Source organism: Myxine glutinosa, chromosome 14 (genome assembly GCF_964187855.1).
Source record: "Myxine glutinosa chromosome 14, kmMyxGlut1.1, whole genome shotgun sequence".
NCBI classification, from domain to species: Eukaryota; Metazoa; Chordata; class Myxini; order Myxiniformes; family Myxinidae; genus Myxine; species Myxine glutinosa.
The window spans coordinates 37,464,052-37,491,472 of NC_136274.1; the positions used below are offsets into that span (position 1 = coordinate 37,464,052).

Genomic DNA, 27,421 nt, shown 5'->3' on the forward strand with positions numbered 1-27,421 from the left:
GAGCAAAAGAGAGGGTGAAGAGAACAGAGAGAGGGTGAGATAGAGCGGCAGAGCAGGATTTTAGGACCCGTGGGCTGATGTCGTCGGGTCCAGTTGCAGGATCAGAGTCGAGGTTTGACAGAAACTTTTCCACCTTGTCAGGAGGAAAGGACACAGAGTCCAGGAGCAGCTGGGTACGACTGGGTATGGTGGGTACAGAGAGGGATGGGTTTGGGACACAAGATTTAGAGGCAAACACAGAGTTGAGGCATTGGAACAAAAGGTGGGAGCGAAGGGGAAGCTGTAGCCAAAGGTATTCCTGGGGGTGAGGTGGAGAGAGGGCAGTGCAGGGCGAGTGAGGAAGAGTTTTTTTAATAAAGATAGCAACCCCACCTCCAGGACGAGGCTCAGGTCTATCATACCGGAGGAGGGAGTAACCTGGGAGAGGTGCCATGGATCTCATTCAGAGATCTCACTATGTGCCAAGGAGAGGTCCAAGGAATCAGAGACGTCATGAAGGAGGAAAGTTTCTGTTAAGCAGATCACATCTGGTTTGTCAGAAGCAACCTGTATAGAGAGGTCAGTCAGATCATCATTGCTTCGGATATGAAATCTTTCCTCTTCTCCAATGGCTTGATCTCTGATCATCAATTTGGTTTCAGACCAGGTCACTCTACTCTGGACATGCTGCTTCTGCTGTCTCAATGATGGATGGAGGTCCTCAATGCCAAACAGGAAATCAGAGCTGTCTCCCTTGACATATCACATGCCTTCGATACGGTCTGGCACCCAGCTCTGCTCACCAAACTCTCCTCCTATGGTATCCATGGAAATCTCCATGCATGGCTTGCGGACTTCCTCTCTGGTCGTAGTCAACCTGTGGCCCTGAATGGATTTCTCTCATCTCCCCTTCCTGTTCAGGCTGGAGTTCCCCAAGGCAGTGTTCTGGGCCCTGTGCTTTTTCTGGTCTTTATCAATGATCTCTCCGACTCTCTGGAAAATCCTCTCTATCTCTTTGCTGATGACTCCACTCTCTGCCGCTCCATCCCTCTTCCCTCAGATCGGCTTTCTCCAGCCTCCTCACTCTCTGAAGACCTGGACAAAATCACAGACTGGTCAAACAAGTGGAACATGTCTTTCAATCCTGACAAATCTCACACTCTTACTATGTCTCTCCGAAAAGATCGACTGGACAACCCTCCCATCTACTTTCTCAACAATCCTCTCCAAGAAGTTCTGTCGCTCAAGCTTTTGGGTCTCACTATCTGCCATGATCTTTCTTGGGAAAACCACATTTCCAAGCTGGCCTCCAAAGCCAGTCGCCGACTGGGCATCCTACGTCGTGCGAAGTCCTTCCTTGGCACACCTGAGCTCCTCACCACATACAAGGCTTTCATCTGCAGCTCAATGGAATACTGTTCTCCCCTCTGGGCCGGTGCTCCTGCCTCACACCTAGCTCGGCTTCACGCTGTTGAAACCAAAGCTTTCAGAATCATTGGAATCTCCCGCGATGAAGCTATCTCTGAGGGCCTTTCACTCACTCACCGCAGGCAGGTAGGTGGTCTTTCTGTCTTCTACCGACTCCTCTCCGGCCTTGCTCCCCCAGCTCTCTCTGTGCTCTGTCCCCCAAATATTCCTACAGGTCGCACAAGATCTGCCAGCAACCAAGGCCGGATTAACCATTCGGCAGACAAGGCATGTGCCTTAGGGCCAGCCAAAAATTCGGTCCACAAAAAATGGACAAGCAGTTTTCGTCAATTTTTATTATTTGCTCCGTCAATAGATTTGCTCCGAGAACTGGACTTCAGTTACGTAATTGAAGAGTTTGCAGTTGTAAACGCGCGCAAGGTTACAATCTAAGGTCTAGTAAACTGTAAAGCAAAGTGCCAAATCTGCGCGTGTTTTGTCATGCATATATTCATACACTGCAAATTGTATAGACTAAACTAGTTTGAAAGTAGTTTCTTTTCACATTAAATATTTGTCTTTTTTTGTATTAAATATTTTGTTCATTCATCAGGTCATGTTTTGTCTGGGGTCCATTTCCATGAGCCCGAGATCTAATTTAAATTGGTCAGGCCATTCTCTAAAATTTCAAAATGTGCCTTAGGGCCAGCCGAGGCTTAATCCGGCACTGCCAGCAACCCTCTGATGGTTAAACTGCCGAAATCTCGGCTCTCTGCTCACCTTCACTCTTTCATTCCTCTTTTCTCCCGCCTCTGGAACAAACTCCCTCACTCCCTTCAATCCCACTCCTCCCTCCAGGTCTTTAAAACAGCTGTTCACCACCATCTCTTATCTTCCCCCATCCAAAACCTTGATCTTTTCTACCCCCACTAATTCACCCCAGATCCACCTTGTTTGAAATTCCAACTTCTTTCCTGGAAGTCCTGGCAGTGTCAATATGTTTTATACCTCTCCCACCCCCCCTTTCCATGCCTCCCCCCCCCAAAGCCCTCTCCCTCCCACAGATCTCTCGATGTCTCCATGTCTCTCGGTCCCTGCTCTCAAATGTTGTATTTGTGTCCTTCCCCCTCTCTCCCCATATTGTCTACCGCTCCCGATGTTATATGTTTTATGTGTCGGTTTGTCTTTCTGTGTGATTAATGTTCACTCTTTCACGAGCCTCGATCTTTTATACAAAAAAAAAAAAAAGTCAAGTTTGAGCGAAGGCCCCGGATGTTTGAGGTCCATACCGTTAATGAAGAGGAAGGGGGAGCATCGGATACAGAACAGGGGGGGGGGGGGGGAGGGTAGGGTAAGATGTGGAAGAGGAGGAAGAGGTCGGGAGAGCTGTTGAAGGTGTGTCAGAGATTTCAGAATAGCTTGGAGAAAGGGAAGAATGGGGCGGACAAAAGGTTTGATGGTGATTGGTTGAGGAACAGTGAGGTGTTATTTGAGGAGGGGGAAGAGCGAGGCAGAAGGTTGGGGAAGATGAAGGTGAAAGTTGGAAGGGGGAAGAAGCGGGGAGGATGCTTTGAGGAGGAGGGGTGAGAGGGGAGTCTAGGAGGGGAGGAGCGAGGGAGAGTCTTGGAGGGGAGGGGTGTGGGGGGAGTTTAGGAGGGAAGGGGCAAGGGGGGAGATTTGAAAGGGATGGGTGATGGGGAAGATTTGGAGGGGAGGGGCAAGGGGGTAGATTTGGAGGGGAGGGGTGATGGGGAAGTTTTGGAGGGGAGGGGTGATTGGGAGGATTTGGAGGGGAGGAGCAAGGGGGAAGATTTGAAAGAGATGTGTGATGGGGAAGATTTGGAGGGGAGGGGCAAAGGGGAAGATTTGAAAGAGATGGGTGATGGGGAAGATTTGGAGGGGAGGGGTGAGATTGGATTTTGAAAGGTGTACGATTAATGGGAAACGAACATTTATTGCAAAATGAGTTTCTTGAGACCTTCGAGTCAAAAATACATTTGAGGACGCTGAAGGAGGGGTGGAGTGCAGGAGAGTTTTGGGAATGTCGAAAAAAGGAACTGTAAGAGATGGATTTTTTTTTTGGAATGAATAGATTTGGTGAGCAAGTCGAAAGCATCCTTTTTATAGAAGAAGAAGAAAAGGGTGTTATAATATACGACAGAATACAGTTCTTCAGGGGAAAGTTTACACATTTTTAACAACGTGATCACGAACAGTGTGATCGAAGAACGAACGAACAAATAAGAACAACGATTAAACGAATAAGAACAGAGAAGGAAATATTTTTTTTTTTTTTTTTTGAGTTGAGATATTAAACAAGGAAGTGTGGGGTGAAAGACTGGGACAAAAAACAGGGAACGAAAGTAATTGCAGCGCAATCGACGAACCGCTGAGAGAAAAACAAAGCCTCAAGGTTGGACACGGAAGCCTACTAGGCCTCAGAATACGCGACACGAATTAACCGACGATTTTGTGTACATGTATGAAAATTAACACCGAAAATCTTCCTAAAGACACTATAGGTACATACACCGAAAGATAGATACAGACTCGATAGAGAAGAAGCTGATGTGCAATAGAGAAGCTGATGGAAAACGTGAAAGATGAGGAAGTTGTTGTGGTAGGAGGAGGAGACCTAAATGGACATGTGGGAAGAAGTATGGACGGTTTTGAGGGAGTTCATGGGGGTTACGGATATGGTGTGAGAAATGAAGAAGGTGAAAGGATTTTGGAAGCCTTGTAGCTTTTGATTGGTGAACCAATTCAGTGATACAATATGCAAATTCTTAAAATTTCAGGTCAATCGGATGAAAATAGACGATTTTATGTGACGCTGACCTTTGACCTTTTGACCAGATTATTAATTTGCATTCTCCATTTTCTCATAGTAAAGCTTTGTTGAAAATTTGATAAAACTCAAATGGTAAATTTAAATTTCAGGTCAATTGGATGAAAATTGATGATTTTAGGTGACACTGACCTTTGACCTTTTGACAAAAATGTTGAATTCTTTGGTTTGAACCTCCACTTAAAATGAGTGAAATGAAACATTTTGAAAAGTTCTAATTATTCTCAGTCACATTTCAACATCATCGTAATGCATATATTATATTGTCAAGTTAAAAATTTGAGGAGGATTTGTAATACTGCATTGACGACCATTGGGTGGCGCTATACGATACATATTTATACAGAGAGAATTGGGGTCTTCCCCCAGAAATTCTACCCAGACAGTAATCACACTTGGTACCCTTAGACAAGATGCAAAATTTGATTGTATTTGATTCGGTAGTTCTTTATATTTTGAAGCATGTTAAACAAACAAATATACAAATTCACTTTTATCGTATAGATTTTCCACTGTATTTGTTATTTCCTTGTTATTCTTTATTAAACAATTTATTAAATTAAATTTAAATTTGTTATTATTAAATTATTAAATTAAGTTATTAAATTATTAAATTAAAATTATGAAATTTATTAAACAACAATTTATTGAACAATCCTCTCCAAGAAGTTCTGTCACTCAAGCTTTTGGGTCTATCTGCCATGATCTTTCCTGGGAAAACCACATTTCCAAGCTCGCCTCCAAAGCCAGTCGCCGACTGGGCATCCTCCGTCGTGTGAAGTCCTTCCTTGGCACACCTGAGCTCCTCACCACATACAAGGCTTTCATCCGCAGCTCAATGGAGTACTGCTCTCCCCTCTGGGCTGGTGCTCCTGCCTCACACCTAGCTCATCTTCACGCTGTTGAAACCAAAGCATTCAGAATCATTGGAATCTCCCGCGATGAAGCTAACTCCAAGGGCCTCTCACTCACTCACCGCAGGCAGGTTGGTGGTCTTTCCGTCTTCTACCGACTCCTCTTCGGCCTTGCTCCCTAAGCTCTGTCTGTGCTCTGTCCCCCAAACATTCCTACAGGTCTCACAAGATCTGCCAGCAACCCTCTTCTGGTGAAACTGCCAAAATCAAGACTCTCTGCTCACCTTCACTCTTATTCCTCTGTTCTCCGGCCTCTGGAACAAACTCCCTCACTCTCTTCAATCCCACTCCTTCCTCCAGGTCTTTAAAGCAGCTGTTCACCACCATCGTTTGTCTTCCACCATCCCAAACCCTGATCTTTCTACCCCCGTTAATTCACCCCAGATCAACTTTTTTGAAATTCCGACTTCTTTCCTGGAAGTCCGAGCAGTGTCCATGTTTCTATGCCGCTTCCACGCCCCCTCCTCTTCCCGTGCCTCCTCCCCCCAAGCCCTCTCCCACCCACAGATCTCCCGATGGCCTTGCTCTCAAATGTTGTACTTGTGTGCTTCCCTCTCTCTCCCCATCTTGTCTCCAGCTCCCTTTATTGTATGTTTTATGTGTCAGTTTGTCTTTTTGTGATTAATGTTAGCTCTTACACGAGCCTCGATCTTGTATACAAAAAAAATGTGGAAAACATCGATGGTCTTTGCAACCTTAAAAAAACGCGGGATGAGGCAGCACGTTACCATGATTGGTTAATTATTCATCTTCTTATTATATTGTGTTTAAATGACGTTTACAGCAAAGATACTCTGTATCTTTACCGCTATTTAATTAAATTAAAGATACCGCTATACTCTATATATGCCACTGATTGAACACGGCTGAAGCAGAAGGGAGCCATCAAGTTCCGGCAAACTCTACATAGTTTGGCCCGTTCTTTGACGAATTTTACATTTTTAGCTTCCATTTTGCAGAGTCGATGGTGCTTATGGACTTATGCATAAGTTATGGTTCAACCGACAAAGTATATCCGGGATGTGTGCCATTACTATCGAGCTTATATACTTATAGAGCGCTCGCCAAGCACTCAGTTTCAAGGAAGCATTCCACCGAAATGGTTAATGAGGAACGGCTGGCTTGGCAAGCGGTAGCAAGCCGATTTGTAATGGCACACAAACAGTAAACACCTCTGGTTGAGCAAACCAACTGATCTCCCTGATTGGTTAATTGATTTTCTCGTGTCTTTAAATAAATCAAAGCGACATTATTTGCAAATAGAACAAATAATTTAAATGTGATATCTGTAATAGTTTTTATAACTTTCATTCTTCCACTCGTTGTTGTATTTCTTCTTCGTACAATTTGTGAGGGGATTAAACGGTGTAATAGGCGGTACCGCGAGAAGATGTTTTATATTATTTCGCCAAAGTTCCTCGAGGCGCTACCTTGGTTCGAGACTTTAATTTGAGTTTAATGGCAAGAGTGTAAAAGTTTCAAAACAAATCCGACGTTGCAGAAGACGTTTCCCGTTTGGCTGAGGACCACCAAGCGCAGCAATATTGTTTCGCGGTGCGCTGGCGCGCATGCGCAGTGCGTTGCGTTTTTCCGTGCGTGGTTAGGGAGTAGTGGAGGGTGTACGGGATTGTGGGAAACGGATAAAGGAAGTGCTTAAAGAAATCAGGGCGATAGTATCGCGTTCTGTCCTGTAAAAGCGAGGTGAGCTCCACACGTGGTGATATCTTTCCGCAATGCCGTATTGCCTTGTCGACCCGTCTGGTCTTGATCCCTGATTCCTTTCACTTCGTGGCTGTTCTTGCTGTTCTTCCACAGTCGGATTATCTGAGCTGTTGCTGCGGTGTTCTGGGCAGGCAGAGCCGATTTACGGCCTTTGTGACGTTCATGGGACGATTTGCTTCTTGATTATGAAGGTTGACTGGTAATGACCCTTTATATACCTTGATCATCTGGTATCTTCCTGTTAATTTATTTATCATTCCTTCACACAATTAGACCCCTCCCATTCGTTTACACCACCACAACATCCGTCTACGTATGCACCACCACTATATCGTATATCCCTCATCAACCGAATTACGAAATATGTGGCCCTGGCTAACTGCACATTCCCCCCTGAAAAGGCTGACCGAGTGGGCTATGCAGTTTCCTCCAATCGATGGTCGACAAAGTTGAGTCGAGCCAGAGTTCCAGGCATATGATTGGAGGAAAGTAATACTAATAGTAATAAGTGCCCATTTGGATGGTATACTGTAGTGCAAATGGGCCATTTTAGTGTTTGCTTTTGTCATCATTTGGTTAAATTTGTCTTATTTGTTTATTATTATTTATTTAGCTTTTACGATTACTTATTAGAATGAAATTTTTTTTGTCACTGATCTACACGTAATAATACCTCATAATATCAACATGGAATTTATTTCAAAGAAGTTTTTACAAATCAATTTAAAATGAAAAGCTGAAATGTCTTGAGTCAATAAGTATTCAACCCCTTTGCTATGACACTCCTAATTGAGCTCAGGTGCATCCCATTTCCTTTGATCATCCTTGAGATGTCTCTACAACTTGATTGGAGTCTATATTTGACCAATCCAATTAATTGGACATGATCTAGAAAGATACGCACCTTTCTAATGAGTCCCATAGTTGAGTTGACGGTGCATGTCAGAGCAGAAACTCTACCACGAAGTTCAAGGGACTGTCCGTAGAACTCCGAGATAGAATTGTGAGGAAGAATAGATCTAGGGAAGGGTATAAAACAATTTCTAGAGTGTTAAAAGTTCCCAAGAGCACAGTGAGCTTGGGAAATGGAAAGAATATTGAACTACCCAGACTCGTCTTAGGGTTGGCTGCTATCCGACCAAACTGAGCAACCGGGCAAGAAGGACCTTGGTCTCGGAAGTGACCAATCACCCAATAACCATTCTGACAACTACAGAGTTCTTTGGCAGAGATGGGAGAACCTGCCAGAAGGACAACAGTCTCTGCAGCACTTCCCAAATCTAGGCTTTATGGGAGAGTGGCCAGATAGAAGCCACTCCGAAGAAAAAGGCACATGTATGGCATGGCTGGAGTTTGCAAAAAGGCATGTGAAAGACTGAGAGCATGAGGCAAAAGATACTGTGGTCTGATGAGATTAAAATTGAACTCTGGCAAGAATGCAAAGCACTATGTCTGGTAGAAACCGAGCCCAGCTCATCACCCACCTAACACCATCCCAACTGTGAAGCATGGTAGTTGCAGCATCATCCTATGGGGATGCTTTTCAGTGGCAGGGACTGGGAGACTTGTAAGGATAGACGGAACAATGAATGGAGCCAAATCCAGGCAAATCATTGAGGAGAATCTGCTTCGGCGTGCAAAAGACCTTAGACTGTGGTGAAGATTTACGTTCCAATAGGACAATGACCTCTACCTCCCCCCCAAACATACAGCTAAAGCAACGCTGGATTGGCTTCAGAACAAGAACGTGAAAATCCTTGAGTGGCCCATCCAAAGCCCAGACTTTAATCCCATTGAGAATCTGTGGAAAGACTTGAAGATTGCTGTTCACCGACACTCCCCATCAAACTTGACAGAGATTGAGAAAATTTGGAAGGAAGAATGGGAGAAACTCCCCAAATCCAGATGTGCAAAGCTGATATAGACATACCCAAGAAGCCTCAAAGCTGTAATTGCTGCCAAAGGCGCTTCAACTGTGTATTTACTCAGGGGTTGAATACTTATGTAAACTAGATATTTGTGTATTTTATTTTCAATTTTTTTCGTAAAAATTTCTAAAAATAAATAAATAAAATATCCACTTTGACATTATGGGGTATTATGTGTGGATCAGTGACAAAAAAAAATCTCATTGGAATCAATTTTTAATTCAGGCTGTAACACAACAAAATGTGAAAAAAGTCAAGGGATGTGAATACTTTCTGAAGGCACTGTATGTGGAGTACACACACAGGGTGGCCAAGTCCACAAAGTCCTTATGCAACTTTGAACTTTTGTAACTTTTGATGTGAACTTCCTTGAAACAAACTACAAATGGTGCATGAAAGCAAAATTCCTCAAGTTTTTATGCAATACAGTTCACATTTTTGGGCTTCAACCTAACTGCCATCTTTTGTAATAAATTAATTCAATCAGATGTTCCAACTTGTTGAAACCATTCTCCAGTTGCTGCTGAGTGAATGAATGAATTGCATGTGCCATTGTAGCCTTAAGTTCATCCAAAGAATGTGGTTTTGATGAGTAAACAACATTTTACATCACCCCATAAAATATCGTCCAATGGGGTGAATAAGATGGAAATTCAATTGGTCCCCGTTGACTGATCCAGTTGTCTGGAAAACGTCATTCCAGAACTGTCGCACATTCGAAGCATAGTGGCAGGAAGCCTCAACTTGCTGGTACAAGATGATATGTGAAAGATTTAATCGTCGTAGTTTGGGAACCAAATGCTGTAATTGTGGTGGTGGTGGTTGACTTTAGAAGTTACCTCATCAGAAAATGTCAATCAATTTCCTTAAACCCCAGTTGGCAGACCAGTATGATTTATTTGCGACTGAAAAACTAGAGTGAAGTCGTTGGTGTGCCATCGCAAATGCCCATGCTTCGAATGTAAAGCAAAGTTGAAAGTTGGCAAAAGGTTCCACCAGGGATGACCCAACTTCAAATTTTGAGTTTAAAAAATCTTCTTTTTTGACCTCTGTGACCCCCAAGTCCTCCAAATCCCCAAAACCCCCAAATCCAAAAAATTGTTACATATTTCTTCCTTCCCCAATGTTGATTGCATATACAAAGTTTTATTTAAAAATGCTTTTAAAATGTGCCTGTAATTGCATTTTTTGGTACCAGGCCTTTTGACCCTACCCCAGGGGTGACGGACTGGACAGAGCCGATTATAATATCCCTTCGTTGCTTTTTACCGCGTGGGGACAATAAATACATGGAGTGATGAATGATCAGTATGAATTGTGACTAAATATAATATGAATTTTATTTTGCTTGGTATGTGCTTGGTATGTCTTGGCTTTTGATGTTTAAAAAGAGAAGAAAAAAGAAAAAGAAAAAGAAGACTTTGCTTTTACTAGGTAAGTTGGTTGTTTGAAGCCAAAGGTGCCATGATTGACGCTTTAATTTAAGGGAGTAGAGAAACTTGGCCACCGGGGCTCATTCATGCTTATACCATGTCACCTTCATAGCATTCCTCGGTCCTGCAGGTAGTACCAATTATGCAACAATAACCCCAAATATAATCTAGCCATGGTACTGATACGCAGTGGCCTATCCATTTTGATAGATTAGACGAGTGCTTTAGTATCCACAACAATTGCATGTATGGCAGTTGACTTTGCCTCCCCCCTCTTAAAGACTGCATGCTCCACAATGCATTGCTAATTGCTGCCACTGAAGCAAAATGACATTTTAATTTCGGTAAGTCCGATATTGTTGGCAATTGAACCCAGACCTCGACAGACTCCATTGCAAACGCCCCACCTAGATTGCTGGCTCGAGTCATGTACTCGTGATGAATGTGTTGGCGTTTGAGGAAGGAAGCACATGTGTGCACACTCATGTTAATTATTATTTTCGAATTAAAATTGTGTATTATGGAAATGGTTGGACAGACCTTTCCAGGGAGGTTGTGTGACGCATTAACACCTCTGAGTGACAGACCCCTGCTTGGTCATATATCTTCCTAACTCTTGTGTCCTAACTCTTCTTTACTCACATCTTCTGCTTTTAGTTTGTGTACACCGGTGTATACCCCGGTTTAGAATAGGTACACTGTATCCCTGCGCATCGTAAGAGGCGACTAAGGGTTGGCGTCAGGAAGGGCATCCGGCCATAAAAACATTGCCTCAAACAGGGAACCATGATTGTCATGGGGCCCGCAAGGCTAACCCCCGCTCTAGCGGGGAAAATGGCCTTAAAACGATCATTCATTCATTCATTAACACCCTTCATTATCGAATAGACATGTCTATCAGAGTTTTTTTTTTGTTTGTTTGTTTGTTTTTTTCATACATAATCGAGGCTCGTGAAAGAGCTAACATTTATCACACAAACAAATCAAACAGACAAACAAACAAACAAAGTATATAAAACGCGGAGCGGTAGACAAGATGGGGAGAGAAGGGGAAGCACATAAACACAACATTTGAGAGCCGGGACATCGGGAATGTGTGGGAGGGAGAGGGCTTGGGGGGAGGCGGCGTTTGAAGGGGGGGGGGGGGGGAGGAGTTGGTAGAAGTATAATCACAAGGACACCAAGGACTTCAAGGAAATAAGTTGATATTTCAAAAAAGTGGATTTGGGGTGAAATTAGCGGGGGTAGAAAAGATCAAGGTTTTGGATGGGGGAAGATAAGAGATGGTGGTGAACAGCTGTTTTAAAGACCTGGAGGGAGGAGTGGGATTGAAGAGAGTGAGTGAGTTTGTTCCAGAGGCGGGAGAAAAGAGGAATGAAGGAGTGAAGGTGAGCAGAGAGTCTTGATTTTGGCAGTTTAACCATAAGAGGGTTGCAGGCAGATCTTTTGTGACCTGTAGGAATATTTGTGGGACAGAGCCCAGAGAGAGCTGGAGGAGCAAGGCCGGAGAGGAGTCGGTAGAAGACAGAAAGACCACCAACCTGCCTGCGGTGAGTAAGTGAAAGGCCCTCGGAGGTAGCTTCATCACGGGAGATTCCAATGATTCTGAATGCTTTGGTTTCAACAGCGTGAAGACGAGCTAGGTGTGAGGCAGGAGCACCAGCCCAGAGGGGAGAGCAGTATTCCATTGAGCTGCGGATGAAAGCTTTGTATGGGTCGAGGAGCTCAGGTGTGCCAAGGAAGGACTTCGCACGACGGAGGATGCCCAGTCGGCGACTGGCTTTGGAGGCCAGATTTGAAATGTGTTTTTCCCAGGAAAGATCATGGCAGATAGTGAGACCCAAAAGCTTGAGTGACAGAACTTCTTGGAGAGGATTATTCAGAAAGTGGATGGGAGGGTTGTCCAGTCGGTCTTTTCGGAGAGACATTGTAAGAGTGTGAGATTTGTCAGGATTGAAAGACATTTCCTGAATAACTCCACTCACCCCTCAATCCCCCATCAGCCCCATGATTACATACAGCATTCAGTTTTACTTTTAACATTGGCATGGAGAACCACTCATGTGAAGATTTATTTGCTTATATCTGTCTAATAATTTGGAAAACATAATTTTTACCTCCACTACCGAAGGTGGATGGAGGTTTTGTTTTCACCCCTGTCTGTCTGTCTGTCTGCTTGTCTGTGAATAAGATATCTCAAAAGTTGTGGACGGTTTCAGACAAAACTTGGTGGAGAGGTTTGGTGTGTGATAAGACAAAATCGATTCAATTTTGGTGAAGATCTGAATATGGATTAGGATACAAGAATTATTTAATTTTTTGTGATTCTTCACCATTGAGAGATCTGGCGAAAATCTACATACAATAGGCATTTTAAGGCCATTTTCCCTGCTAGAGTGGGGGTTAGCCTTGTGGGCCCCATGACGATCCTCTCCATTTTGCCATATTTTCTACATCTCCCCTTGTTAACCCCTTGCCTGCATTTCTTCTTCCACCACCTTCAGCCAAGTCTTTCTCGGTCTTCCCCATCCTCTACTTCCTTCTACATTAATTTCCATCACTCTTCTCAACCAGTTACTTTCATCCTTCCTCAACACATGACCAAACCATCTCAACCTGTTTCTCTTCACAGCATCCATCACAGGCTCTATTCCCATCATCTTTCGCAATTCATCATTTGTCTTTCTCTCTCTCAACGAAACTCCACACATCCACCGAACCATTCTCATTTCCACCCTTTCCAGCCTTCGTTGCTACTCTACGTTCATTACCCATGTCTCGCTCCCATAAATCATAACACTTCTCACACATGCAGCATACACCTTTCCCTTCAGCTTCAACGACACTCCCCTCCTCGTCAGCACGCTACTCGGTTCCCAAAATTTCTTCCATGCACATCTCACTCGAGCAACCGTCACCGAGTCTGATTCAGCATGTAGTCAGGTTCACTATGTCAATAAATTATATTTCGTTCAAAATCATGGTAGATTAGCAAACCTATACATTTTTGGAAAGGTTATAGCATAAGGAAACTAAAAATCAATGTTTACATTTGGAGAGATACCTGTATGGCGGCCATTTGGGATTTTCAAAATGGCCACTGTAAAATACATATTTTGTTCTATTTCTGCCTCTAATTACCCTAAAAACTTTTTAAAATATACTAAACCTATATTTTCAGGGACAAGGAATCCAATGAAAGTATCAAATTAGTGCTATGGGGAATGGTAAGACACGAATCAAAGGTTTTGAATTGCAAAATACTGTCTTTATATTCGCGATAAGTTGCATAATCAAATACATGTTATCATTTTGTACAGGCAGTTAATAACATCAAAATGTGTCACAATAATTCATATCACCAAACATACACAGGCAGTCAGCAAAATCATATATACGAGGTGTGTTCAAAAAGTATCCGACCTTTGTTCATAAAAAATACTCGTATCCAGATAAAAATTTTTTTATAATAATCTCGTTAAAAGTAGTCCCCTTGGGCTGCCACACACTTCTCCCAACGGTTCTGCCACTGTCGGAAGCAGCGCTGGAACGCCTCTTTTGGGATGGCGCGCAGCTGGTCCGTCGCATTCCGCATGATGTCTTCTCTGGAGTCGAAGAAGACGGTCAGCATGACTTTGACATTGCTGCGGACCTGCCTTGCTTTTTTTGGCCTCGGGGATGTTGGATGCTTCCATTGTGATGACTGCAACTTGGTTTCTGGGTCGTACCCATAAACCCAGGACTCATCGCCAGTGATAACTGTGTTGAGGAAGCTGGGATCGCTGTTCACAGTCTCCAGCATGTCCTGTGCGATCTCCAAACGGAGTTGCGTCTGCTCAATCGTTAGCAGCTTTGGTACGAACTTCGCTGAGATTCTCCTGAAGCCCAAATCCTCCTTCATAATGGAATGAACGGTGTTGAATCTTGTGGATCGTTTCCACTTGGGAATCACCAAGCTTTACACAAAATTTGATGCAGTAGCGTTGTTCAAGTTTTTCCGTCATTTTGTCAAAAACGAAAATCCGACGGCGCTCACCTACATTTCCTCTCATCGGTGGTCTGCCGTCGAATGACAGCTTCTGCAGGTGGGAAAAAATTCACGCGTGCGCATTAGGATCGCCTACATAGGTGCACCAATCAACGCCTCCCTAGCTTCTTTTTTTTTACGCACGAAAAATAAAGGTCGGATACGTTTTGAACACACCTCGTACACATGCAGTCAGTATAACTTCACATCTACACAGGCAGTCAATGACAAAATATACACAGGCAGTCAATGACAAAATATACACAGGCAGTCAATGGCATCAAACATACACGATTACAGAATATGCCATTTAGAGTTCGTCGTCACTGTCCTGTGTGTCGTATCCGACAATGTAGTCCGCATTGTTTTCACAGTCCGTTCCACACAAGCAAAGGTCGGTCAAATTGATTGGCAAATCGAATTGGTCGAATGGTCGATCGAATCGAATTCGATGAATCGAATCGAATCGATCGAATTGGTCGAATGGTCGAATGGTCGATCGAAGCGAATGGTCGAATTGGTCGAATGGAATTGGTCGATTGATCGAATTGGTCGAATCTAATTGGTCGGAATTGGCAAATGTAAACATTGATTTTCAGATTAACCATGTAATAACGTTTCCAAAAATGTATAGGTTTGCTAATCTACCATGATTTTGAACGAAAAAACATAGTGAACCTGACTAATGTCTCCTCTGTAGCAAAATGTTTTCACACCTTCCAGCTTCACGCCGTCTTCAAGATCCAACTCAACATATCCTCCACTGCAGCTCCCTCTGTGCACACCTTACACTTGAATGTAGCTGCCACACTGGTTAATGACCACTACATTTGACCACTACAATGACAATGACCACTACAATGACATTTGAGAGGTGGTTAATGACCACCTCTCAGACCACTACATTTTTGATGAACCCACTCAGTGCACATTGTACATTGAATGGAGTTCACTCCGACACCCTTCCTGCACACAGCACACAGCCACTTCCCAGTTCTTTCCACCTCACCACATGCTTTACCACTTGCCATCACCTTCGTTTTTCCGATATTCACCTTCAGACCTTTTGCCTCCATACTTTCCTTCCTCTTGTTCATCTTCTTCAGTTTATCCATACTCTCCCCAATCAACACCAGATCATCTGCATACAACAACTCCCACTGTAAACCCTCCTTTACGTTCCGAGCCAGCACCTCCATCACAGCTACAAATAGTAGTGGACTTAGTACCGACCCCTGATGCACTCCCACCTTCACCTCAAACTCACCACTGTTCCCATCCTTCATCCTTGCAGCTGTGCGCACTCTCTCATACATTGCCATCACTACTCTGATCAACCATTCCTCCACTCCTAACTTCCTCAATGCCCATGTCACTACTTCGCGTGGAACCCTATCAAATACTTTCTCCAGATCAACAAACTCAAGAAACAACTTCTTCCTCTCCTCCATGTACTTCAACTGCAACTGCCTTACAATAAAAAGCACGTCTGTCGTTCCTCTTCCTGGCATTAATCAAAACATACATGATATTTTCTATATAACATGATATTTTTAAAATTGTGGACGAGTTGTGACTGAACTAGGTTAGGCGACAAGTTGATTAGGCGACGAGAACAAGCCGATTAAATGTTGGTTCAGGTCCGGATTCCAGATCCGGCCCATCAGAGGGAAACAAAATGTAAACTGTTCAGCTTGGCAGAGGTATGTGCTCTACCGAGTGCCGTGCCAGTGTTTGTGTTTCTAGCTCATGCTGAAGCATCAAAGATGGACTTCACCATCGAACCGGACCTTTGATATTCAAATCATTCAGAGATTTTTAGAAAGCAAACTCTAAAATAAACTTAAAAAGATGTTATCTATCTATCTATCTATCTATCTATCTATCTATCCATATATATATATATATATATATATATATTTACAGTTACGGATCTCAGACGGCACTCCCCTTAGCAAGGGGGGGGGGGGGGGGTTAATCCCTTTGGCCTGTTAAGCTGGCCGTCTCTGGTCCTGGTACTTGTAACGCTCTTTTGCGGGGTGGAATTGATCAGGGTTATTGGTCAAGGTGTTCTCCCGAATACCTTTACCAATCCCTCCGCAAAACAGGGAGACAAGTACCGCTCGAACCACGGATAAGATGGTATTTGCCGAGCGGTTTAGCAATCCGCTGCCCGAGCCATTAACAAAGGACTAAACCCGATTCCGAGCGTTGGCCAAATCGTGCCACAGGTACTCAATTGGAGACGGGACGAAAGTGATCGGGGGAAAGAAGAAACCAAAGGTAAGAAATAACAGGTATTTATTAATTATTTACAAAACCAAAGAAACCAAAGAAGAAACGAAAGCAATATACAGAAGAAGAAGAAGACACAGGGCAAACCTTAAAAAATCTTATTGTTCCCCAGGACAACAAACAGGACAGACAAACAGACTTACATGAAAGGGGAATAGCAGGCAGGAATGACTGGAAGAAGGGATGAGAAGGCCCAGGCAGACGGTAGGCGCCGAAGTCCGGCTCCAGGAGTCGACTCACGTCGTGGCGGGAAACCCTGGCAGGCAGCGAGCGCATATCGTTCACCGCGAGTGGACGTTGCATACAGCGATGGGATTGGGATGGTCCGTCTTCTTATGCGTCTCTCCCTTGTTCATTCCTCGTTCATCTCCCAACCGTGCCTTCTCACCGACTCTGGATCACGTCTCTCTCTGCCTTCTTCGTAAAAAGGCTTCGCGTTCGGGCTTATATTACCCGTGTTGCAATCAATGCGCGCTTCATGGAGCCATGCCCGCGATGGTCTTTCGTCAGTCCTGGTTGGCTGGTGGGGGCTCGCTCGCTCGCCCCGCCTTGGGTGGTGCGTCGGCGTGCCATGCCCGTGATCTGGCGGCTCCGCCCCCTTCTTCCTCGGCTTGACCGCATGGCTAATGGCGGCGTGGTGCCAACCCGAATCAAGGCAAGGAGCAGCTAACGCTGCTGACAAACGAAGTACTGGGGCCTATCTAATTTGATTAATGCAACGCACATTCAACTATTGGGAAGAGGTCCTTAACTGAAACACACAATAATGAAATAACTATGAAGAGGTCCTATGGTTCGCTACGTGTTGTTCATGGACTAACTATGGTGCGATCTTTAACAAACCAATTGATGGGGATATTTGCAGGGGAACATTTATAAGGGAAACATTTACTAAAATTTACTAGTGAAGGTTCTAAAAATCGTAACACAGCACCCGTTTTTCCTCTAGGGTCGTCTCGACCCGAACTAACTTTACTTAATGTGACACTCAGGTGTAGTAGCCCTCTACTATTAACCTTACCCTGAGTGCGACAGTTTTAAAACAATTAAGTATGTCCCCCTGCTGCGTTGCATCCTACCTAACAGACTCACACCCACAGGATAACCGAATTGCGGAATGGTTTTCAAAATATACATTTACGGTGGGGAGCATTATTTACAAGACACTAATTTGTATTTACACGGCAACCCAGGACCTGTCATTTTGGGAGACAAAAAGAGAAGATCTGAAAAAGAGGAAGAGCATGCACTGCACTGCACCGATGCACCACACTCAAGTGCCCGGGGATGCACAATTGATATTGCAGTGCACCCCCGAGCACAAGAGCATCACAAAGCACCAAAGCACCATCCAGTGCTCATTTCACACATTTCAAATAACAAAACACAAACTGTTAACCGGTTCTTCTTGTTTCTGCTCCCTCTGCTCTGCCGGTCCGATGTTTCTTCCTGTTGTTGTCCTTTCTGGTGGCTTGCTGCCTATTTGTAAATAATAAAAAGGCACACAACGCGTCGATTTTTATTTAGGGCCCACAGGGGCCAACTATGGGTGGTCCACCTGTAGGGCAAAAGGGGCCACCTCACCGTGGTCCGCAAGCCAACTCTTCTCTGGCCATCATGGCCGGTCCCAGCAGAGGGGCCAGGCCCCAACACCTGGGGTCCATCAGTGTGTGGTGCTTGGCCACAGAAACGTGTGGTCCATATGGTGGTGCTAGGCCGCAAGTCGTGCGGTCCATAGGGTGGTGTATCGATCCAGGCAGGCTGTGCAGCGGCGGCTCGGGCACACAAGTGCGGCTACCTGCGCACTCCCCCCCCCCCCCCCCGGACCCAAAAGACAAGCCGTGAGTGGGGAAGGAAGGAACAAAGCAAGAATCGGAGCAAGGTCACAAGGGTACACATCAATACAAGGCAATGCAGAGGTGAGGTGCGCATGGGAGCGAGCAGAGAAAGCTCGTCCCTATCGTACGTCACCCCCCCTTGTCACCTAATCTACCCTTGCCCCTTACCCCATATTTACACAACACTCTACACCTTTACAAATTCGTCACTACTGTCTCATCTTCCCCATATCTCCCCTAATACCAAATTCATCAACAATCCCAATTTCTAACCAAATTTGCCATCCATCAATTCATCATCAATCCCTCATAAGGAGGAAGAGATGGAACAACAAGCACAATGTCACCCCCACGTCATGATGCGTCTCACCATTCCAAAACATTTGCACAAAAAAAAACAACAACCATGGTGTGGAGTCATGTCATCACCTCAGGTGAGTGGCTGCAGATGGTGCGAAGAGATTTCCATCCTAACTATCCTCTAAATGACTTTAACACTTTTACTCTACCCGGGGTCTTTCCCTGCCAAACCATTGGCCATCTTGCACTATGTGGTTCTAAGAACCGAACTCCCATTGACCAAACTGTGGTGCTCACAAATTTGGGGTCTCACTCCCCCGATTCAACTCCCTGTGCCTTCGCACAATTTCCGGGCTGGGTCGTGGGCTCACCAGCAGGTCTACTCACCTGCACACCTCCGCCACTGCAGTTGCCTCCGAGCTTACCTGCTCCTTACCCTAACCTATCTACCTGGGGAAGGCCCTCTGGCGCTCTCCCCACTCGGTGCCCTCTCTGGCACTGGGCTACCCGGGTCCGTCCTCTGGATCCTCGGGCCCCACTGAACAACTCCACTGGCTCCCAGAGCCCACCTGCGGCCTCACCTGGCCGACAGACTAACAGTGGCGGAGTGCCCATTCAATTACACTCACTAACAGGCCACACGCCCAGCCATTTCCACTTCACTAATGCACCCATCCAAACACCATTCTACCACACGCACCACAGATGCCAATATCCAACCACAATTTAGCTACTCCCTCTACCTACTTTTAAACTACCCTCCCCGGGTATTCGTGAAGGGGGTCCATCTTCCCCATCCACTCCTTTTGCACCAACCACTCCACTCCACATATTCCACACTACTCACTCCACCCCATCCATTCCATCTATTCCATTCTCCATACACTCCATGCTTCATTCACTCCAGACCATCTATTCCATACTAGCTATTCCACACAACCATTCTCCATTCACCTGTGCTTCGCTTGCACACCTGTGCCCACACACACCTGGTGGCTCTTGCACCCGTCTTCCCTCCAGGACCATTCGCTCAATACAACTCACAATCGCACTTTTCACCATACGCTGCTCAATCACCTCCTTCACACACACTGCATCATTCACGACTATTGCCTCTCAATTCTCATTTCAATATGCTCACCAGCAAGAACTTCCATACGCAATGCCTCATTCAATAAACCACACCACAAACACACTGCATCATCTGATTCACCTGGTTTTCCCTCTAACTTAGTGCTTCCCGTCTTCCCTTATACTATTGCACATCCCACGTCATTAACAACCATCTAACCTATTCTACGTCCCCGACTACCTGTACATGTCGCTACTTAAATCTACCGTTACCTATTGTCATCTTTCTAAGTCCCTAACAATTATCCAAACCTTCCCTGGCTTGGTTTGCACTGCCATAACCCCATAACTCATGCTCATGTGCCCGGATGTGGATGTGAGGGATGGTGGATTTAGCATCCCTCTACATCGGGCATCTCTCACTATCAATTTTTGCCCATCCAATTTTTGCCAATCAAAATTTGCCAATCATTACTGCCAATCATTTTTACCCATCGAATTTGCCAATAATTACTGCCAATCATTTTTACCCATCAAATTTGCCAATCCACTTTGCCAATCCTATTCACTATTCCCAATTTCGAATCAAAACACTATCATCATCACAGTCCGCTATATCTGAGCCTCTCGGTACATCCATGCATGTTCAAAGCTCGGCTTCGCAAAGCCACGCAATGCATACGGGTGGTTTGGTCGCCTGCAGGTTGGGTTCGTCCGGCATTCGGTTCAGGGGAGGAGGTTTGGTTGGGCCAAGGTTTAAAGCACCATCCCGGCGCGGGGCTTTCGCTCCCCTGCGCGGTGGGCCAACCTTGCCCGGGTGGAACGTCGCCACCACAAGGGGGCGACGTTCCGATCCCTCCGACCTTCCCTCGAACCGGGCCGGTCGCCTTGCCCGGCAAAGCGCGGACTCGACCGTGCGGGGCGGGTCCCGGCCTGGATCGTGCGCGGCGCTCCGAACAGGAGCCACGCGGCACCGATCCCCGCCGGCTCCCGCAATACACACAGCCCGGCACGGACCGAGAGCTCGCGTCGGTTAAACGTCGGTCTAAACGCTAACCTGGTCAACGTGGATGCTTTACTCGCATGCTCACACGCATATGCGACCCCTTTTACACTCACACATCCAGGTGTCTCAGCGCCTCTCGTACATCCCACGTATTCTACCACTGTTCTCGCTCGTGCGTTCTCTTTCGCTCCATTCTCCGGTCTACTCATAACGCTCACCACACACTCTCGCGCACATTCTTGCGCATCCATTCCACCATTCGCACACCCTGTTACACACCACTCACTCCTCTCGCACACCTTCTTGCGCACACTCTCCCGGTACGTACTCCATACCACTCACCACAGGTGTGCATTCCAGCACATAGCCACTCATGCGCTCCGGTGTGCTCTCCCGCACCCGCACTACCACCAGCTCGCTCTCCGTGTCGCACTCAGTACACTCGGTTTCGCACGTACCCTCTGACGTGCATTTGCTCGCGCACCCGGTATCACTCCCATACTTTGTAACACACTCACTCTTCGACGCACACTTTCCCCTCACACGCATGCCATTTTCTCTCACACAGCGCACCACGGACCTCCCACAAACGCCTGTGGTACGCTGGGATCCCAAGCGCACGAAAATTCTTTTTGCGCCAAACATTCTCCCGCAAAACCTCTTAGCACCATATACCATCTTACTCACCTTTGGGATCCTCCTCTCCACACGCACCTGCAAATCTTTATAAGGATTAGCAAGTACGGCATCAGGATGTGAATTCAGACTTTGTACATTATCCATTTCTTCCTGCCGCGAGTGCTTTTCTAAGTCCCCGGTCTCTCCAATTTCAATTCCCACTATAATTAATTTGTTAGTTTTTTTCTCTTCGACGACCGCTGGCTTTATTAAAATTTTCTCTTCTACCTCACCGGTCGCCGGGTTCCCCATGCCCCGGGTCACGATCTCTATACCCGTCCTTTTAACCGCGCTCTGCTCCACCTCGCTCAACCCGCGCTCCTCGACTCGCGTTACCTCGTCGCGTACCCGTGTGCCTTTTCCCGCTCAACATGCGATCCATGCTCTCCCCACATCTTTGTATGCTCTCACCCATTCTGTCCCCAAATTTACCTATTCGCTCCAATTTGCTGTCTAATCGCTCCCCCATTCTATCTTCCAATCCTCCAATTTGGTTTCCCATCTCGCTTCTCAATTGCTCACTGGTACCCCTTGCTTCATCCCTCATTGCTCCAATTTGGCCTCCCAATTTCTCACTAATTTGGCCTCATCTCACTAATCAAATAAGATAGGCCCCTTTCAATTTCCCCAATCGCCTCACCCGTGTCTCCGCAAAGTAACGGTCGAGCAGCGTTCGCTGCTCCTTGCCTAGATGCGGTTGTTGGCCTCAAATCGCCATTAGCCATGCGGTCAAGCCGAGGAGGAAGGGGGCAGAGCCGCCAGAACAAGGTGTGGCACGTCGACTCGTCATCGGAGGTGGAGTCAGCAAGCCCTTACCGACCACCCAGGGCTGACGAAATACCATCATGGGCGTGGCTCTATGAAGCGCGCATTGATTCCAACACGCGTAATATAAGCGCGAGCGCGAAGCCTTTTGAGAGAGAGACGTGATCTGGCAGATGAGGGAGGTACCAGGCGAGCATACCGCTGGATCGTGAGGCAGAAGAGTGGATCCGTGACGGCAACAACAATACAGTAGTCAATTGACATTGTCCGACCGTGTGTGAAACCGAATACGTGAAGCTGCCGCTGGCTGTTCGCTTCCAGCCCGGAGCGTGGACCTGGAGCGGACCTCCTTGCTGTGCCTCTACCCGAACCTTCCACCCCTGCTGTCCCACTTGGACCCTTCTCCTTCGTCCAGTCATTCCTGCCTGCTATTCCCCTTTCGTGTAAGTCTGTTTGTCTGTCTGGGGTGTTGATAATATAAGACTGCTTAAGGCTGCCCTGTGTCTTCTTCTTCTTCACTGTATATTACTTTCATTTCCTCTTCTTTGGTTTTGGTTTTGTAAATAGTTAATAAATATCTGGTATTCCTTACTTTGGTTTCTTCTTTCCCCCGATCGCTTTAGTCCCTTCTTTCGATTGAGTACCTGTGGCACGATTCGACCAACCGCAATAGTCGGGTTTAGTCCTTTGTTAATGGCTTGAGCTGCGGATTGCTAAACCGCTCGGCAAATACCATCTTGTCCGTGGTTCGAGCGGTACTTGTCTCCCTGTTTTGCGGAGGGATTGGTAAAGGTATTCGGGAGAACACCTTGACCAATAACCCTGACCAATTTCTCCCCGCAAAAGAGCGTTATAAGTACCAGGACCAGAGACGGCCAGCTTAACAGGCCAAAGGGATTAACCCCCCCTTGCTAAGGGGAGTGCCGTCTCAGAGATCCGTAACAATATATATATATATATATAGTTGCGGATCTCGGACGTCGGCTCTCCCCTTATCAAGGGGGGGGGGGGGGTTAATCCCCTTGTCCTCTTATCTGGCCGACACGAGTCCTGGAAGTTATACCCTCCTTCCGGTCGGTATTAGGTAGGGTTATTGGTCAACTTGGTCCTAATACCTAATTACTAACACCGACCGTGAAGCAGGGAAATAACTCCCGCCTGAACCACGGCGTTAGTGGACACGCCGAGCGAAGCGAGCCGCGATTCGGGCCGTTAGCAAGGACTAAACCCGATTATGGCGGTTCCGATCGTGCCACGTTTACCTAATGGAGAAAAGACTGATGCGATCGGATGGAGAGGAAACCCAGAAAATAGGAAGAACAAGCAATTTATTACCAATGTACAAGGAGGAGAAGAGGAAACGAAAGAAATGTACAGGATAGGAAGAGGAAGAAGAAGCACACAGGGCAGCCTTAAACAGTCTTATTTTTAATACCCCAGGACAAACGGGCCCGTCTCACATACACACTCACACGGGGATTGTAGATGGTTGATGGTCACCAGCGCGTCCAGGCTCCAGCCCGGCTCCGGTCCAGCGGGTGAAACCTGGAAGGCAGCTCCGCGTATAGTGGAACGTGAACGGACAATTATATAACGGGGGGAAGGCTGGTGTCCTAGCGGCGTATGTAATAAGTGCACGTTCGTGCCAAACGCCCCCTCTCTCCCATGTCCTGCTTTAGCACAAGGTTCCAACCAGAGTCCTTTCACAAGCGCGCTCTTCTAGTCAGTCCTTCAAATCACAGTAGTCCTCTCTCACGAGCGCTGCCGTATAAGTCCTTTTGCAACGCGCGTTTCCCAGTAAGTCCTCTTTCACGAGCGCTGCCGTATAAGTCCTCGCAGCCCTGTCAAATGTGCGCTCTCTCAATAGTCCTGTGAAAGGGCTTTGCATTCGCGCTTTTATAACTCGAGCAGCGATAGCTCTGCGAGCCCAAAAGCCACGCCTATCAGGCGATCTTACCTCAGCCCTGGTTGGCTGGTCATTGCTTACCGGCCACGCCCTGATGGTGGGTTGACGTGGCCACACCTTCTTCCTGGCGTTCCGCCCCCTTTTTCCGGGCCTCACCTCGTGGCTTATGGCGGCGTTGAGCGAGCTTACGAGCAGCTAAGGCTGCTGCTGCTGGCCGAGGAGTGTACCAAATTGGGAGGGCCGTGGGGTACAGACAGGAGGGCGTGCTTAATGGCGTCGCTTGGAGAGGGAGGCTGGCAAAATGAATGGAATGGGGCCTACTCCTTATTTGATTGACACCGCAGATTCAACTATTGGAAACATGGACTTATCTATACACATACTAATGAAATAACTGAAGTCCTATGGTGGCCTACGTGTTGCTTGTGGCCTATCTATGGGGTGCTACCTTTAACCTTTAATGATATCTGTGTGGGTTCTCAAAACCGCAACTATATATATATATATATATATATATATATATATATATATATATATCCTGCCTCCCACAAAGAAGTTTGGCAGATCGAGGAGAAAAAAACTGATTTAAAACCAAGCAAAAGCAAAACAGTCTCACACTTCAGTCTTGCTCAAGAGATGGTGAGGAGGTGGAAAACTCAAATGAAATCTTTACCATCTCAGTTGGCAGTTATCATGGCTGACACCTGGATATAAAAATCTCAGGTTGACCAGCTGATGGGAAATTGTCAGGTAAAAATAAAATAAAATCTTAACCTTCTGTCTTTCCATTTTGCAATAACACTCTCTTGCATCGTTACGTTGTGTCGAGGCCTCCATCACTGTCCTTTCGGCGTCATTGCTATTCCTTCCTTCCTCTTGCTTCTCTGACAAGCTTTGGTTTATTTATAGATTGCATCACAGTAGAAAATGTGAAATACTTTACTTGCGATAAGAAAGCCCTCCGTTTTGATTGTTGACCATTCTTTGAATCTGGTCGACCTTGACGAGATGTTGGGATCTGATGCCTTGTGGAGAGTATTGCCAGTGTGCTGGAATGCTTAAAGCGATGTCTGCTTTTTCCTGATGTCTAAACCATCTCCGTTTGTATTGTCTCGTCTGGCATCTCACACTATCACTTGTTCTCTAAAAGGCCAAAAGAAAAAAAAATCCTTGTGTTATTTATTACTTGCAAAATCGAAGATTTTTCAAGTATATTGGTCGGTTGTGTTTGTGGTCCTGTCTGTTTGTCTGTCTGTCTCTGTTTGTCACTGGCCTACAGGTCACAATTTTCAACCGATCTTCACGAAACTTCACCAAATGGTAGAGTTGGTCAAAAGCAAGAAGCCTATTGTTTTTGGGGTCAATAGGTCAAAAGGTCACCAACTTTACTAAATTTCTAAAATCCTCAATTTTCATCCGATTGACTTGAAATTTGAAGAGGACTTGCATATCTGGTCACTGAATTCAACCACCAAGTATTTTTGAGGTCAACATAGGCCAACTGGTCAACATAGGTCAAATTTCTAAAATCCTCAATTTTCATCCAATTGACTTGAAATTTGAAGAGGACTTGCATATCTGGTCACTGAATTCAACCACAAATTATATTTTAGGTGAACATCGGCCAAAAGGTCAACAAAGGCCAAATTTCTAAAATCCTCAATTTTCATCCAATTGACTTGAAAATTGAACAGCATTTGCACATTGAGTCACTAAATAGGGAAACGAACTATTTTTGAGGTCAAAAGGTTAAAGGTCAACAAGTTTAACCTTCCAAAATCATCATTTTTCATCTGAAAAATCGTCACTTTTCTTCCTGTTGACCCGAGCTTTGATCAAGATTGTCAATGGACAAGATTGTCAATGAAAATGGACAATTTGCTGTATCAATGGAATTTTTTTTCTTGTGGGTGGGAGCGGATTTTGCAAGTATTGTGCTCCGCATGACGTCTTCTTGCTTATTTGTTGGAATGTTTTAATTTCACTGTGCATCCTGTGTGATGTGTTTTAGTTTATTTATTTTTACGATGGAAGTAAAACCACAACGAGTGATATTTCGAATGAGCAGACCGGTAGGTTTTGAGTTGTTGAAATTCCACGGGGCTCACTTTGCTTCTGCATGCCATTCAAGCCTCAACTTGCTCGAGCAATGGCGAAGCGACTACGCTTGGTGTCTGACAGCATTTTCTGTCGATAATTTATTAGTCTTGCGTAAACTGGCCCTTTTTTTATTGTTCCACGTTCTGTTCCAGATACAGGTGTTCAGGTGCTTTCAGTAGCAATTCCGTTTAGTCAATCCTGCTCTCCCATGATTCGCAATGTTATATGCAGAAAACTAAATGTGTAAGGTCTAAGATTTATATACTTGCAGTGGAGTGGCAGGAAATAGGCAAACTTGGAAAATGAACAGAGTGGGAAGAAAGGGAAGGAAGGAGAGGGGGTGGGTGGAAGGGAAGGGGAAGAAAAGGAACACTGAGATGGACATGACAAGACATGCATTACGCTTGCACAATAAATTTTATTTATTTATTTATTTTGTACACAGTGTCCAGGCTTGTGGAGGAGCTAGAACATAGAACGGTTTAGGATGTAACATAAAAAAAGGAACAGTAGAAAGAGAAGGGGGGAACCAAAATCAGGGCAGAGTGATAAAATAGAGGGAGATCAGAGACAAAAGAAAAATAAATGGAAATGGTGTAGATGTACCTTGAATTTGGTCGAGACAGACATAAAGTGCTTCAATCATGGAATACATGTGAATCGGTGGGCCTGTATCATTCGAGATAAGCCTGTGGCAATGAGAGCTTGGAGTGCTATGTCGAGCAAGAGCGGATAGGAAGTTGAGGAGACCACAAACCTTAGGGATGAGAGAGGAGTAGGTCTTGTGGCTGCCACCAATGCCCTGGGTTTTGGGCGCTTCAACATTCCAGGAGTTCAAATAGATGGGGTCAGGAGCAGGAGCTGCATTCCATTACAAGAAAAAGCAATGATTTGAGGAGCTGTGAGATGCTTGGGCAGATGCTTCCTGGTTTACATTTCGAACCAATGTTTTGTGAGGTTTGTTACACCTTTTCTCACCTTTGTTGAAAAACGCGAAAGAATTGTGGTGCGTCCATATTTTCGGAGTCAAAAGTGCAGTGATGCATATTGCATTTTATGTATCGAAATAATTACATTATTGCATCCACAGCATTTTTTTTTTTTTTTTTAAAGAAAGAATCGAAAACAAAAACCTTTTGTCACATGACCGAAGTTGTAAACTTCCCTTCTTATACCAACAATGATACTTCTGCTTTGACCTAAA

At 45.5% G+C, this 27,421-nt stretch overlaps 1 long non-coding RNA gene across 1 annotated transcript; it reads left to right on the forward strand.

The window, feature by feature from the left end:
* The first annotated feature begins 6,691 nt into the window (after positions 1-6,691).
* Positions 6,692-15,762, forward strand: LOC137439634 (uncharacterized). Its single transcript, XR_010986963.2, has 3 exons — positions 6,692-6,849; positions 6,964-7,069; positions 15,553-15,762. It is a non-coding gene; the product is annotated as an uncharacterized LOC137439634 (long non-coding RNA).
* The last annotated feature ends 11,659 nt before the right edge of the window (positions 15,763-27,421 follow it).